This window comes from Eptesicus fuscus, chromosome 4 (genome assembly GCF_027574615.1).
Source record: "Eptesicus fuscus isolate TK198812 chromosome 4, DD_ASM_mEF_20220401, whole genome shotgun sequence".
NCBI lineage: Eukaryota > Metazoa > Chordata > Mammalia > Chiroptera > Vespertilionidae > Eptesicus > Eptesicus fuscus.
The window spans coordinates 46668605-46685758 of record NC_072476.1 but is presented as its reverse complement, the minus strand read 5'-3'; the positions used below and the strand labels follow the sequence as shown (position 1 = coordinate 46685758).

The 17154-nt window shown below is 46.5% G+C and overlaps 1 protein-coding gene and 1 pseudogene across 1 annotated transcript in view; one reads left to right on the top strand and one right to left on the bottom strand.

Annotated features, from left to right (window-relative positions):
• MCC (MCC regulator of WNT signaling pathway) overlaps window positions 1-17154 on the bottom strand; it is a 243731-nt gene that overhangs the window by 129591 nt on the left and 96986 nt on the right. The window lies entirely within an intron of this gene.
• Window positions 12921-13353, top strand: LOC103288716 (ubiquitin-conjugating enzyme E2 variant 2-like; annotated as a pseudogene).

Here is a 17154-nt window from a genome sequence, read left to right as displayed (position 1 = left end):
GAGGAACTGTATTAAAGGGCCGCGGCATTAGGAAGGTTGAGAACCACTGGTTTAAGGTATCTCCAAGATGAGGGTTCAATTCTCTGGGCAATCAGGGGACAGAGAAGGTGAGGGGGCGGGGGTGGCTGTAGGAATGGCAACAGAGCCACTCTGTGCAGTCAACTCTTACACGTCCTAGAAGGAGACATTCCTCTACAGACCTGAAAACTGTGAGGAAAAAAATAAATGGCTCTGGCCAGCGAAGGAGACACCAACGCCCGACCTGTGCTCACACACCTGACCCATGAGAAGCGTCTACCTGCGGAGACCAACTCTCTTGTTTGAAATTCTAATGATCCTGGGGACAGGATCCTCAAAGTCCCAGACACATGATTTCCCAACTCGAGAAAGATGAGAAGCAGCAAATTAAAAGGCTAGGGACAGCTCCATGGAGAACAGCAAGAACCGACAGCTGACCGAAAGGTAAGAAAGACAATAATTATTATTTAAAACAAACATATTTCAAAACTGAGCAGCAGGCTAGGACCACTGAGAGGGACAGACAAGCTCCGGTTACTCTTGAGTCATTACCGTTTGCAAGCACGCTAAAACAATTTATTCTACGTGCAGGAGAGAAATACGACTTGGCAGCAGGCTGTGTAAAAGAGATTTAGGGATTCTAGTTCGCGCTGAGTTCATGGTGCACTAGGCATGCCTGTGGCTGCCCCAGGGCTCTGCAGTCTTGGGGTACAGCAACCGAGGCTGTGTGGGGGAAGGAAGGAGAGGTCATTCCTGCCCACCCCACACTGGTCAGATTGGTTCATTTCCGGACTCCTTGTTTTGAGAAGGAAGAGCAAATAAATATGCACTCAGGTGAGAGGCACCAGGACCCTCAGATGTGAAAACAGGTACTCTGAGAAAGAGGTCTTTTCTTTCAAGGGGAGGGTATGTGTGAGGAATGAATAAATGCAATAAGTAGGATTGAATGCATCGGCTGCTGCTGAAGCAGGGAAGGGGTCCCGAGGGTTCCCGGGGGAGCACCCACACTTGCACTGCAATTGATTTACGTGTGACCAGGGATACGGCCATATCTGCACGGGACCCCCAGCTTAGAGGCCCTGCTTCTCAAACGAGGGGTACTCAGAGTGTAGGTGACAGACTGTGTGCCAGGAGGCACTTGAAGCCACAATGTGTGTGACTGGGGGTAGGTGGGATCATACAGATGCATCATGTTTCGTTTGTACTATGTCCCTCATTGGAGCTGTTCTAAATATGAGTGGATTTAACATGAAAATGTTTTCAGATTTCTTTAAACAACCCAAACCCTGACAGCCTGGGCCTGCAGCAGGCACGAGGACAAGGAACTAGAAGTGAGGGCAGCTTTCCCGCCTTTGCTATCACCCTCCAAGTTAACATCACGACAAAAACGGAACCAGATCAACCTCCTAGCCCACTGCACTGCTCTGCAGTTTCTCATCTCGCCCTATTTCAGGGCAGTGGTTCTCAACCCGGAGCAACTCTGTTCCCAGGGGAACGTCTGGCAATGTCTGGAGAGACTTCTGGTTTTCGAAATGGGAGGAAGAGCGGGGAGTGGGTAGAGGTTAGGGATGCTGTTAAACACCTACATTACACAGGACAAAGAACTGCCTGTCCAAAAGAGCAGGCGCTGAGAATCCCTGGTTAGGGGAGTGTTTGCAAGTGCCTATGGCATGTAGGCAACTTTGAGGCTCCTCAACATCTGGCCCCAACCAACCATTTCAAAGGCATCTAAACTTTTTCACCTCTTGTCGTTTCCCCTCCGTTCCTCACCTGTCCCCTCACTACCAGTCTTGCTTCTACTCTCCACACAGTCCATGTGGCCACACCATCCCTGAATGTATTAAGGCCACACCCTTCTATCCCTGCTTTCAAGGTCTCTCTCCATATTACCTCCTCTTAGAAGCTGACCCCAAGCTCCCCCTGCCAAAATTAGATTGCTTCCTTCTGTGTTCTCATATTTTAAAAATTAAAGAGCAAAACAAAAGCTGAAACAAAACCCCACCTTGATAATGTCTCGAATATGAAAAGCTTTGTTGTGTGTTGTTCAGTCTGCCTGTACTTACAGCACTGCAATGAAGTCTCACAACAATGCCATTCACAAGACAACAAGGCCACGCATTAATGAGGTGGTTACAAGCATGGGCTCTGGACCAGGCGCACTGGGACTTGAACTGTCCCTCATTGGCTCTGTGGTCACGAGCAAGTTTACTCACTTTCTTTTTATGCAACTGGGTGAGGGTACCCTTGATGGACTGGGTTGCTGTGAGGATCAGAAGACCCCAAGGTATTTAGGGGCTTAGATAAGGGAGCCTTTGGGATGATGGGGTTATCTTCAGGGCAGGCCCACTTCTAATACTGCAGCTAGACTGTTGTGTATGTAGCATCGATGTCCCATCTGCTCAGGGAGGGAGACAGGACTGAGAAGCTCCCTGTGTTCCCCAGAAACAGTGCCACCTGACCCCAGAGGAAGGATCTCTGAGGATCCAACAAGACACTGAGAGTATGCCTATTCCTAAATATAGATTAAGTAAATAGCCACCCACCCAGGCCCATAGCCAAGAGCCTCGTCCCACCTGTCTTCTGTATTCATTTTACTGTGACGCATCCTTGAGTACCATTCCAGTGTTAGCATCATTTAGAGTCTAAGCCGGCTGTGCAGGCCTCACCTCCTGTATGGTAACACACACCTGGCAACTCCAAGCAACCCATAAGTACCATTTGGTCTAGTAGAGAATGTTGTCATTAAACACACCAACAAAAGCAAACATGTGCAGCCATGACCCAAACAGAAAAGCCAAGCGGACTCTTTCTCAAAGAGGTTATCACAGATGTGCGCCGCATCACAAGCCAGGCTCCCTGCTGTTCCAGTGCACGCTCAGAACAAACCCAGCACGGGACAAAGACTAACCAAATCTGGTATGTGGCCCTGCCTGAGTGTGATTCCATTATCATTCCAGGGATGGGGAAGTAGGAGCTGGTACAGCAAGCCATAAATGAGCTGCTCTTACTCCTGGGGTTTTGAAAAGGGGATGAAAAGGGGCCATGCATCATTTAGAGTGAAGGAGGTGCGGGGACCTCAGATGGAATTGAAATGACAGGTGTAGCTTCTATCAGAGCCAGCTTGTCCACACTACATGCAAGCCTGTGGTCCTTTCTGGATGCCCCGTTTTCCATTATAAATTCATCATAGCCATGACCGGGTTGTCCCCTCCTACCAGCGTTATATCAGAGTGGCTATTGCTTCTTCTTCTTCTTTTTTTTTTAAAATATATTTTATTGACTTTTTACAGAGAGGAAGGAAGAGGGATAGAGAGTTAGAAACATCGATGAGAGAGAAACATCGACCAGCTGCCTCCTGCACACCCCCTACCGGGGATGTGCCCGCAACCAATGTACATGCCCTTGACGGGAATCGAACCTGGGACCTTTCAGTCCGCAGGCCGATGTTCTATCCACTGAGCCAAACCGGTTTTGGCGGCTATTGCTTCTTCTTCTCATACAAACGGTGCAGTTAAAGTTTAATTTTTGATAAATGGGTAGATGTGAAAATCTTCCTTTAACATTTATTTTCACTAATATTTCAGTGTGATGAGGAATGTGAGCTTTTGAGTCAGAATCCTGGCTCTGAACCCTGCCCCTGCCATCTGCTGGTCATGTAACACTGGTAAAGACCCCTGGCTCCACTAAACTTAGGTTCTCTTGTGTATAAAATAGTGGAGATAAAAATAGCATCTTCTTCAGAGGCATTACGATGATTAAATAAAATAGTGTACTTAAAGCACCTAATAAAATATGCCTGGCACATAGCAAGTGCTCAGTAATGTTGGTTGTTATCGTCGTCGTCATCATCATCATCATCATCATACAAGTGGCAAACCTGAGTTGTTGACTGGATGGATCACTCAGACTTGCTAAAGCAGAGCCAGGACTCAAATGCCTCCAAGCCCCACAGTCTATCCATCACTATGCTGGACTGCCTTACATATCCCTTTATAGTCATGTCGCACAACAGACAGGATAAATCAAAGTGAATGCAAATCAACTGAGCAAACAGGAGGCTCCAATGCTGGGGGCGTGACCAGGGTCTGATGGAATCATGGTTTAAGCTTTGAAAAGAGAAGTACTTTGGGATCAAGGACACAAGTGAGTACTATCAAATTTAACTAGCAAACACTAGCCACTCACTTTTTATTAGCCAAATCTTAATTAAACAGTCACCCATAAAGAGGCAGCCCTATAACCGCCACCAGCAGCAGCCAAGATCCTTTCTTTGCTGCGGGTTAGCCTATCAAGATCCTGGCCTAAGGACAGCCCGTCTGCCCAGCCTAGCCTCCTGCAGCCCACCACACCTCCTCCCAGAGTCTCTGTTAGCATCATTAAGGTGTTCAAGTGCCTACGAGGTCTCCATATTTCCTGCCTGCACAGCTGCTGTAACAATCTTGGCCAAACTATTGTTGTAAAGTGATCTAACCCCACCATTTACGAGTCAGCTGACAAGACGCGAGAGAAGCAGTCACCTTCCACTCGCATTGGCTAGGCCGTCTAATCGTGAAGCAGACGAGAAGCCACTTGGTCTTCATTTCCAAATGGAGCTATGAGGCTACAGGAAAGGATGATGAAAACACAAGGGTGACAGGTACTGCATTTCCAAATCCAGGCTCTCTGACCAACCTGGCAAGGGCAAAGTCGGGTGAAAAAGGAAGGCTATAAAAATTCTCCAAAATTCTCGAAAACTTTATCTACGAGGAAAGGAGGAGCTTGGAACACAGAAAAGTGGCTCTGGATCAAAATAAAGAAAAGTCCCCAACCCAGGCAGGAAATCTGTTCGTGAATCACAGCAAAACTGTGTCAAGCTTGTCAGTGTTAGCTCTCCCTTCAGGTGATAAAACTAAACAGATAAAACCGCGAAACAGGGTGGGGTGGGGCGGAAGGCAGAAGCTGGGACAGTAATACAGCTAGATCCTAATGGTTCGAGAACTAAGCATCTAGAGATACAAAAAGGCTGTGTTGAGGAACCCTGGGCGGGGGCAAGAGTGAAAACACCGGTTCCTTTCTCTGGGGGCCTGCCTCATTCTGAGAGGAAAAGAGAACAGTAAATTGTCCCTCAAGTTCCAGCATGAAAACGTCTCTGGAAAACAAGCCCCATCACATACAAACATCCTTAGGGCCAAACGAAAAGTCCCCTAACATGGGAGAGGGAGACGGAGCGGAGGCCAGCGCTCCACGCCTGCACACAGCAGGTGCGATCCGGACAGCTGGGTCCCTCCGGATTATATCAACAGAGTTTTTTAAAAGAGCAGAAATCCTCAAATGCCAAAATTACAATCACCTCCTTTTGGCGTTACCCATCACACTGCACTGAAGCTCCCACATGTCACGGAGCAGAAGGTGGAGGCCGTCTCCCTGTCCGTGCTCCTGATGTCCCCCATCCAGTCATGACAAGCGTCAGAGCTGGGAAGGGTGGCAGCCCCTATGCGCCTCCACAGCCACTTTCCACACATTCTTCTGACTTGTTCTTCGGGCATCTCGGGTTTCGAGAATTCTTTGCAAGTGTTTGCCCCATTCTCAATCCACTCATCCCCCCCAGTCAGCTCTCTAAACCTCTCATTTCACGTCAGCCCCAGGCTTTGCTTCTGCCCCTCTCCTCTCCTTCCATCCCTGCAGAGGAACAGGGAATCCCCTCTCTTTTCTTAGCATCTCTCTTCCTGGCCCTGGACCACGTGGGAGCATTGGCGGTCCTGGTCAAGTTTTCCAGACCGCACTGTGGGGTACTGAAGCGTGTCTGGAGCATGAAGTCCTGGAATCCAGGGAGCACCCACAGCCAGGTTGCCGCCCTCCTGGAGCCAAGGAAGGGCGGGCAGATGGGAGAAAAAGGGTGCTGAGGGAAGTGAGGATGACAACCAGGGGGCTCCCTGATCCCACGGAGAGGAAGGCAGAGGTTTCCTCCTTATCGCTGGCAGCACTTCTTGAGCCACACCTCTGTGCACATGAAGGTGAGCGGAAAGGGAGCAAGGTCACGGGGCTGAGGAGGGGGCCACTTTTTTGCTTCTTTTTCATGTGACAGTTAAAGTGACACAACTGAATACAGGACAGCAACTAAAAAGAGCAGCCTGCTGGTGGGTCATGAGTCCCCAGCAGTGCATTTCCACATTACGTTGGGCCCCCTGCCATCTCTGCCCCACCTTCACCTCAGCATCCTCCCACCCAGCCCTGGACATGTGCCCTCACCTGAGTGTAACCAAAGGAGATGTTCTCATAAGGCCAAGCATTAGATCAGGGGTCCTCAAACTTTTTAAACAGGGGGCCAGTTCACTGTCCCTCAGACCATTGGAGGGCCGGACTATAGTTTTAAAAAAACCCTATGAACAAATTCCTATGCACACTGCTAAGTCGGCTGCTAAGCAGGACAGGCAGCGGCGGCAAAAACACCCGGCGGGCCGGATGAATGTCCTCGGCGGGCCGCATGTGGCCCGTGGACCGTAGCTTGAGGACCCCTGCATTAGATCAAGGCGCCCTGTGGAAACCACCTCTGGGAACAGCAGTCTAGAGGGCTTCTGATTCGGAAAGAACATTCTCTGGGAGACTTTGTTGTTAATGACAATAAACCATGAGAGGCAAGTTCCTAGTCTTTCACCAAGAATTTTTTCTTCTTCTCCTGAACATAAGATTATATTTTCTCTTCAGAACATTTGTATGTTATGAAAAAAGGCAGAAGATATCACTTATAACCCAACCACTATGTATAATTTAGCATGTATCCTTTGCATGTACTCACAAGTTCTGGGCTTTGGGGCCAGATGAAACCCTAGCCCTGACACTAATGGTGTGATGTACAATTCAACAACTTAAGCTTATACTTTGCTTATTGCAAAAATGAGAGTCACACCACCTTCCCCATAGGTTCGTGAGGAAGAAGAGAGACGATACAGCAAAGAACCCACATGGTCTGAACACGGAAGCCTGTGCGGAGGCATAGCAGGCAACCACTAGCAATGTGTTTCATTCATTTAGGCTCTGTGTTGGTTTCCTACGGCTGCTGGGATAAATGACCATAAACTTCCTGGCTTCAGACAACACTCAGTTATCCTGTTACCTTTCTGGAGGTCAGAATCTGAAATGGTTTCACTAGGCTAAAATCCCGTGTCAGCAGGGCCCGGCTCCCTCCAAGGCTCTGGGGGAGAATCCGTTTCCTTGCCTTTTCCAGCTTCGGTGGCTGCCAGCATTCCTTGGCTCGAGGCCCCTTCTTCCATCTTCAGGGCCAGCAACCATGCTCTTCAAAGCCCTCTTTGACTCTGACCCTCTGCTTCCATTATGACATCTCTTTCTTCTGACTTTCATCTTCCTGCTTCCCTCCTATAAAGAACCTTCTGATAATGACGGGGCCACCTGGTAATCCAGGGTAACATTTCCATCTCAAGATGCTTCACTGAATGACATATGGAAAGGTAACATATTCACCAAGTCTAGGGATTAGGACCTGGATATCTTTGGGGGCAGACATTATTCAGCTTACCAGATGCTCTTACTATATTAAACTATTTGAGGGTGGCAACATGAATTTGTTGGAAATATTTTCTCCAAGTTGTCTAAATTCTTTCCAATAAAAGTAACATATTTGCTGTCAAATCCTATTGCTCAATTCTTTTGTCATTTCTCCCACTAATTTTAAGCCTAGGGATTCTTTCCATATCCAGTCAGGTTAGTATTTGTGTACATGTGCATGTATCTGTGTGTATTTTACTCATTGTTACAAATTCAAACAATACAGAAATACATAAAGGAAGAGTAAATTCTACTTTCCATAGGAAACCACTTAATATCTTGGTTGGGATCCACTCTCCCTGAGTTTAAGCTCCCCATTCACACACATGTCCATCTGTGTATGGGGCCAATTTGTACACCTAGGTTTCCAGTCCAACTGGGATTTACTTTAGTGAATGCTATACACCTAGGAATTCCTCCTCTAATTTGTTTCTTTTCTAAAAATAATTAACCAAAGCACCACTTAGGTCATATTTGTTATTCTTCTATGAAATCATGTTTTGTGGGCTATTCCTATTAGTTTCAATTACCCACACCCTGAGGATCATCTATCTACCTGCGGGTTCTACCTCATGCTTGCAGGCATCACTCACTGCTCACTTGGTGCAAGTTGCAGAAAATAGCACTGTGGTAAAATTACCCAGTGTTCAGAGGACTCATTTTGTAAACTCAAGGCCATTAAGTGACATAAATGTCACATTTCTGGCATTATGGTTGGGGAAAAAGAAAAATGGTTATATTTGACAAGTGAATAAATCTGTCTTCAATTTGTCACAAAGAAAATCCAGAAATCCAGCAGGAGTGCATGATGTTAACTTATCTGCCACTCACTCTGGCATCTCCAGAGCCTTGCAGGATTCTTAGTGCACACAAAACACACTCGAGGAGCTTCTGCTGAATGAATGGGGAAAAGAAGTCCAGCACTGGCCCATGGAAGAGGGAACAACTTTGAAAGGCCTCCTGATGCCACTCTCCTCACTAGGAAGACTTCTGCAATCTTGACTCCCTCATCTACTGTCATTTCTTGAGGATTCGTTGTGAACATGAATATAGCTGCAGTGCAAAAAGCAAACAAAATAAACCATCTCTACACTAGCCATAGAATCGACAAAGGGATGGATGAGTGCCCATGTTGCTCCAGGGGCAGGCCTCTCTTCTCTGCTTTCTGCGGGAACGTCAAGGCCAGGCCAGCGGTTCCATCCCTGGGGGCAGTGGTGTTCAACTCTGAGTGAAACCAGGTCATCCCAGCTAAGAAGCACCTATTTCTGACGGTGATTGTGTCACAGACTTTCCAAGGGCCTAGTGTGAATTAGACTGTCAAAGTGCTCATTAAAGGGAACAGCAAAGGAAGCCAAGTCCAAGATCAAGTGAAGATCACAGTCGCATGTGAGGACAGTGGCATCAATTATTACCCAGCAGCAGCACTCTCAGCAGAATGTGCCCAAAGTCGGGGTTAGCAGTCCTCTCACCATCACGCACCCAGCGCCAAACACCAGGAAGGCAGAGCATCGCTGCCAGTGCTCACGGGTGGGCAGCAAGCATAACAATGAGGATCCAGTGAGTCTCACTTAGAGAATTAGACTTGCAATCTGGTCGGAGCCAGCACAATCAGTCTGACAATTTAGAGCTGCCCCAAACAGGTTTTCCATCTCTTTGTACGACAGGCAGGTTAAGCTTTCTAAGTGTTACCACACCCCCTCTAATGCACTTCCAATTGCACATGAAATTTATCGTCTGTCTATGGGCTCTGGGCCTGAGGTCACGGCCCGAGAAGGAAAGGGCGCTTTTCTGACATCATCGGAGCATGCAGAGCAGAAATGGGCTGCAAGAAAAAGCAGGGTGCAGGGTGCATCTAGGCAAACAGGTCAAGAGCCATTTCTGCCTTTGGGATGTTTGCTGACACAGTTGAAAAATATTTTATTTCCAAAATCCTTTTTGATCATAACATTCTCAAAAAATCTTTGCCAGCGCCCTACTGCCCATGGTCCAAATGCCACTGTGTGGCCTTAAAGGCCCCTTGCCTGCCTCCTCCTCTCTTTTCAACTCCCTTTGCTCCTCCATGTGTGGGTCAAACTGGTCAAGTCACAGCTGCTTTTTGCTGCATATGTCACTCCCTCTGGGGAGAAAGCCATTTTCTCCTCCAGATACTGAAATCCTATCATCCTCAAAGAGCTAGGTCTCATTCAAGAGACTCCCTGCAAGCAGCTCAGGCAGAAGCAGATGCCCCTCCTTTCAAATCTTGCACCATTAACCTGGCACATGTCCTCTTTCACCGCAGTCATCCCCGCACATGAACCAGCTCTCCTACTGGTGAGATACCCATTGGTGATATACGTGAATCAGTCCTGTTCTTCATTTCCATCTCCCGTGCCCTCCCCCAGCACCCAGCGCCAGGTCTTAGAAGCAGCACTAATTGGATGAATAACCCTCCTTGTTGACAAATCAGGCTCTAATACCACAGGGGATGCAGTCACAAACTCCAGTGTCCAGGAGGCCAGGCAGGTGAGATGCGAGGGAAGGGGTCTAGGCGAGCATTAGGGAGCGCTGGGGTCCATGTCAAACTGGAGAGGGCACGCCCCATTTACCACTGGGCATCTGGTTCTCCACTCCAGCATTCACTGCCCGGTGGGAACGTGGGCCCCATGTTGCTAAATAATTTTATAAAAAAATATAAAAAATGGAATGTTTAAGTGAAATATTTTGATGTGTAAGAGCTACCGACTAATGTTAATTTTTTAAACAATGCATGGGCAAAAAGAAGCACGACTGTGGGTTCCAGTTATGAGTTTCGGGCCTGGGATCTAAACCTCCGCTGATTTTTTTTTTTTTTTTACCACTATTCATTAAGGGTGCCGTCCTGCATGTAACGTTAAAAATAAAAGACAGCTCTGCCCTCAGGGAACCTGAACCTTCGTTATGGACACTTCTCGTGGCAAAGGGGTCATTGTCAGGAGCTTCTTTCCTATTGAAAGAGGTTCTCATTACCCCTCTTCCAGCACCAGGGGTCTGACGTCTCAGACGGCAGGGGACAGAGCCTGTCCCCTTTATTTTCACTCTTACTATTTCCTGGGCCATGCAGGCCGAAACAATTAGCGATGGCATCGGATAGTGAGAACTCGCTGTTTAATATGCACTACGGTACTTTATTTCTTTGATTTAAGAGAAAAATGAAATAAAGCACATTTATTTCATTTCATGCTCATAGCAACCTTATGAGGGAGCACTGCTAGCATCACTTTACAAATGAGGACGAGGAAGAAGCGCGTTGAGTAATCTGCTCAAGGTCACAGAGCAACTGTGAAGCCAGAACTTGAACCCCAGGCCACAGACATCAAGACCCGGGCTCCTCGCTCTATGCTGTGCTGCCCTCTATGAACCTCGGCTGAGGGAGAGGTGAAGGCAAGCCACCTGAGGTGAAAAGTAAAGATGTGCCACCCAGTTCTGAGTGTCTCCGCATGGCTGAGTGGGAGCTGGCGGAAATGTGCCTGTTTGAAAGGGCGGAGGACCGCTGCTGGCCCTGCCTCGAGCCAGCGCTGATCCAGATGAAAGGAAAGTGCATGCACTCATAAGTCCGGCACGAAACAGGTCGCTACCGTGTATGGAAATCACATCACCCATATAACGTGGTTCGACTTTCAGTACTCATGTCTTTGCTGGTGTAATCCTTCCAGTTTGAACGGTTTTAGCATCTTCCCCGCCCAGCTTCGTGACAGCAGGGGCTGTCGTTTTATTTCTGTCTCCTCCTGGCACCTGAGCACCTAACACCCAAGAAGGGCTCAGGTATTTTAAAACAAATGAACCATGGAGAACTTACGTATGTCTAGAGAGGACTTAGGAACGCCACCATATCCTGGCTAGCCTTTTAGAAATGTACAGACATGACAAAACTATTTCTTAAATAAGCAAGAAAACAATTTACACAGGATTCAGAGAGTGACTACACTGGGTCGGGTAGGTAGGACCACACAGGCTGAGATAAATGCTGTCACATTCTAGTTTCTGTGTTGGGGTGGGCTCGCAGGTGTTGTTTCGCAGAGATAAAATGGATGGGAGAGGGCCCTGCCTGGACCGGCCATGCGTGTGATAGGAACCAAGGACCAGTTAACCCAATGCTGTGCACTGGAGGTCCAAAAGTAAATAATGAATGAAACCACAAGACCTACAGAACAGGAGTAAGGCCCTTCTCATGCAATCCATGACACAGGCTGTAAACATAAATCGCCAAGTTTCAAAGCAAGGCGGGTATGGTGCATGCGAGGGGTCCTTAACCTGGGCTTCATGCGCCTTGATTAGGACATCCTCAACCCCCTGCAACTGGACACGGAAGTGAGCATGCGTGTGTTTTCCCTGGGAGGAAGGTTTGCAGCTTTCAGACTGTTGAGAGAATGCATGATCTACAAGGAGTAAACTTGTGTTAGAGGGGGGAGTGCAGCGGCACCAGCAGGCACGGCGTGTCACCAGCAAGTCTCAGGGGAATGGTGAGTGGTGGGAACCTGCTGGGCCCCAAATGGCTGAGATAATTACTCCCCCATGTTTGGGGACTTCCTGAAGAAAATGACAAATAGAATAAAAACTGACAGCTCCACAGCCTGCCAAGGCTGACCTTCCCCTCCCCCTCCCCATCTGCTAATTTACACAGGAACAAGTCACACCGGGAAAACATCCTAGACTTTCTGAGGACAGTCCCGAGACCCAGTGGAGGTATTTTCCTCACTTCTTCTAGGTAAAGGTCATTGATTTTTAAAGATAACGTGGACATGGATTATAACAACATCCATGATGATGCAAAACAGGATTCTTATTTGTTTAGGTACAATGTACATAAGGCACTAGAATGATGACTCCCAGTGGGGAGAAAGGACACCTCCAGAGCATGGCTGAAAAGCAGTTTTGGAATGGACCATGGTGAACACGTTTTAGCATGAAATTTGGGAAGTAGAGAAAGATACTTAGACAAAACAAAGCCTATAGTGGACGTCAATACATAGGACAGGTTCCCACAGAGGGGTTCCAAACCCAACAGGAAAAAATAAAAGGGAACTGGGCTATCATCATAAATGCATAGACTATGGATAGTAAACACCATGAACCTGAACTTATGGAAAGATGATCTTGATGGTGAAGTCATATGCAAGAGGAAGGTGTCCAATGAAAGCCAGCCAGCAGCGAGGTGTCAAGGTGACGGCTTCACAGTGGAACCAGGTGTGGTGCTGTGGGACCACCTCTCTGCCTGCTGCCACAGATCACCACCCCCAGGCTGGTAGAATGCAGCAGAGGCTACACAGAGGGGGGTGGCGGCAGGTTCCTTCCAACACCAAGGCTTAGCGGTTCAACATAAAGAAATGTTCTCGCGGCAGAAGATGGCGGTCTCCACAGGAGTTAAAGTTCCTTGTATTTTCGCTGTTGGAAGAACTTGAAGAAGGACAAAAAGGAGTAGGCGATGGTGCGGTTAGCTGGGGTCTTGAAGATGATGAAGCTATGACACGTACAAGGTGGACAGGCATGATTATTGGGCCACCAAGGACAAATTATGAAAACAGAATATATAGCCTGAAGGTAGAATGTGGACCTAAATACCCAGAAGCTCCTCCAACAGTTAGATTTGTAACCAAAATTAATATGAAGGGAATAAATAATTCCAGTGGTATGGTAGATGCACAGAGCATACCAGTATTAGCAAAATGGCAAAATTCATACAGCATTCAACATGCCCTTCAAGAACTAAGATGTCTAATGATGTCCAAAGAAAATATGAAGCCACAGCCACCAGAAGGACAAACATACAACAATTAACTTTAGTGAATCTCAAACTTGTCTTAAATCAACAATCTTCTACTCATGTTAATGTCTTGATTAAATATCACGATGCAAAATACCCACACATTAAGTAAAAGAATGCCAGCTGATAAATATGACCTGGACATGTGTAAGAATATATTTAATATATGTATACACATTATGTTTTCAGGTAACAGGAGAAAAAAAGCAGCACAATTTTTTTAAGGCACTGTCATTTAAACATAAACCTGGAGTATTCAAAATAGAATTCAGGTTTATAGACAAAAGTATGGTGATTTTTACTAAAAAGTAAAAATCTCAAGAAGGAGAAAGAAATGGCATGCTTTATCCATCTTGCTTAGTGAAAGAGCTTCAATTTAAATGGTCTAAAGTAGCAGGTACAATGAAAATTGTCTCAAATTGTTTTAATTTTTGAAGTGGTGTGGGTGCTGACTACCAGTAGTATAAAAAATATGTTCAGAATTGTTTTGATATCTGTATTTATAATAAAAAAAATGTCATGGGGAAGGTCAATGAATATCTGTTAAAAGCTGTTTCTGTGTGTTACATGTAAAAGACATGGTAAATATTCGTTTATAGTCTTTGACAAACCATGCATTTAAGTTGAAATGAAATCAGCAAAAAGGAAATAGGTGAATGGATATGTGATTTTTGAGATTAAAGTTAGTCTTAAAATGTAAATAAAATGTGGATCGTGTTCTCAGAAAAAATAAAAATAAATGTTCTCATATATCTAACTTCCCAGTTGCATTTAGTCAGGCGAGAGTCTGGGTCTGTATAGCAGATTGAATAGCCCCTTACTCATTTCAAATTTATAGAAATTTTGGGTAAAACTTAATTTAAAAAACACACATACCAACAAGCCAACCTCATAAGCAAAAGGGTCAACTGACAGAAGCAGAGGAATTTCAAAGATAGAGCAATGAGGGGGCTTAAAGCTAGACAGCATCCCCAGAGCTTTCTGGGTGATACCAGGAGTGCGGCCTGAAGACCCCTCAGCTGGTGGAGAACTGGTGCCGTGCTCCACAAAACCAGGAGAAGGGAGGACTTTTGTCAAGCTAAATCTTCAAATGTATTTGCTTTTCCCGAACACTAACCAGACCGTGCGGTAGACAAAGGGCTAACATTCTGCACTGGGTAACCTGCAGGTCATTTAGAGTATGGCAGCTTGAGAGCAAACATTTAAATTCTTAAGTTGAGTCATTACACACAGGAGAAAAAGCTTCCAATTTAGCCTTCTAAAATTAAATTGCCATCATCTATACCTGGATCTGGAATTAGAAATGACCAGCCCAGCCCGGACCAGCATGGCTCAGTGGTTGAGCGTTGACTCATGAACCGGGAGGTCACGGTTTGATTCCCCATCAGGGCACATGCCCTGGTTTCGGGCTCTATCCCCAGTAGGGGGTGTGCAGGAGGCAGCGATCAATGATTCTCTCTCATCATGGATGCTTCTATCTCTCCCTCTCCCTTCTGCAATGAAATCAATAAATATATATATTTAAAAAAAGAAATGATAGGCCCCCTGGGATCTAGCAGCCCACCTGTCTGCAACCTAGGGCCCCAAGTTAGATGAAGCCCTACCCATGGCTCCTTGGTGGTGACTTATAAAATCCAAGGACCAACTCGCTTTTGTTTTTCTGCCCAATAATGAGTATTGCTAAACAAACTTCCTGCATTTCAGAGCTGATGCAATGACATATTCATTCATTCATTCATTCATTCATTCTCTCTCTCTCTCTCTCTCTCTCTCTCTCTCTCTTACTCTTACTCTCTCTCTCTTACAATTTATTAAAACCTAAAAGAAATTTAAGCCATGTTCTGGAATCATACTTCAACCTTTAATTTTTAGGTGCTCCTTTACTTCAAAGCAAGTAATTTAATTATGCAGGAAGGTTAGTTTAGTAAAGGTTTATTAATGCCCAAGACACACATTCCTTTCTCTTTAAAAGGGGAAAGTCTTATTCTGCTAGAGGGACTGATTAAACCCAGCAAGTTTTTACACTCAAGCTAATTGAGACCAGGGAGCCAGGAATGAAATGATTTCCTTACGGGCCATCCAAGCAACATGCCACCAGACAGGCTACAGTCCCTCCAGCCAGGAAGGAGGCGATGGCAGCAACTAGTGACCCCCCAACCCTGTTCTCTTCATCTTTCCTCCCAGTCCTTATTGGTTGCCAACACAACCAATTAAACAGCAAAGTTCTCTCACACCAAAACAGGCTTTCCTTCTTCCCTGACCCTGCACAACCTCTATCCTCTGTTACTCATTTCCCCTTTCACGGAAGCCACCAAGCATCTGCTGCCTGCCTTCCTTGCCGTAGACCTCTCTGAACAAACTGGGATGAACAGAATTCTGCGTTCAGTTTTGCAAAAGAAAAATAAAGGAGGGATGGGGAAGAAACTCAAAACAAAGCAACCCCCATGTTCTGCGTAAATGCACATGTAGCTTTGAGAGGAAATGACTTTTTACTAGTTTCTTAAAAAACAAAAACAAACAAGAGAACTCACCTAGTCCAAGCAGCCACTTTTTATTCTAGATTTGCTGAAATCAATTCTTCCGGATAGATAACCTGGACTGGGGTAGTCCTAGCACTCAGAGTTCACTTTGAAAGGTTTTTTTTCCAGCCTCCACCAACTTTTGATGCTTTTTTTGGACAACACATATTGGTCTATAGACTCATCTCTTTAGGTCCTTTTTCAGACATTTATTAACAGTTCGTTTATTAACAGTCATTCAGATAGGTCCTTGGTGCATGTGGCGGGGTCACAAAAACACGCATGACATCACCTGGCATGCTGTGCGCGCGCATGCACACACACACACACACACCTACACACAGAAACATCAGTCCTTTAAGGCTGGGAACCAAACTTATGGCAAAGACCATGTGCGCCCTTTTCTCAGAGAAGTGATACAGTTTGGTAGACTGTGACTTCGGCCCCAATTCCCCGCCCACCTCAAGTACCCCCTACTTTCCCTCCAGCCCCAATGCAGACGAAAGTTTGCCATTTTTGTACTTTTTTTCTAGTGGTAGAGAAGCTTCAGACTAACTCTGAGGCACCTACGAAAAAAAACAGTGACTTTAACATATTTTTTTTCTCACATTAGCAATGGCTGCGCACTGACAAGTTTGAATGTGACTTTAAATTATGCCCAATCTAGAGAAATAGTATTTGGCTGCTAGACTAAGTAAGCATACACAATTTCCTCTTTTCCCTTTCAGAGCTTAGAGGCATCAAGTCAAGAAACCTTGGAGTAACGCCGCCGCCCCCCCCCCCCCCCCCCCCCACTTCCCAGCTTCCCATCTTGGATACAGAAGCCAACACTTAGGACCAGAGGCCAAGTTCCCTTATGTCAGCAGGGGGCCTCCCTCTTCCATGCTCCAGGAATCTGCCCAGGGTTCTCCACTGTGTAGGAGGTGTCTGACTGTGAGGCCAGCTTTTCAGGTTCCTACCTCTTTAAGTGCTGCTGTCCTCCGTGCCCAACATGGAGTAGAGTCAGCTAACCCAGAGGTGTGGGTGTGGTGGTGGCAGAGTCCAGGGGTGGGTCTTGCTGGCCACCCACCCCTGCAGCAGCAGCCTTTCAATGAACTCAGTGACTCAGCGGCTCTCCCCTCCCCCACTGGCCTCCCACCTCACTCCTCTCAATTGCACTGATGGCCATGTGACAGCATGTTGTCTCCACTGAGACTAATCCTCCGTCAATAAGAGCTTTCAGCACCACCCAGACCAGATTACTCTGTCTCACAACCACTCTGCTGACCTCCCCCGGGGGCCAGGGAATACTCCCCC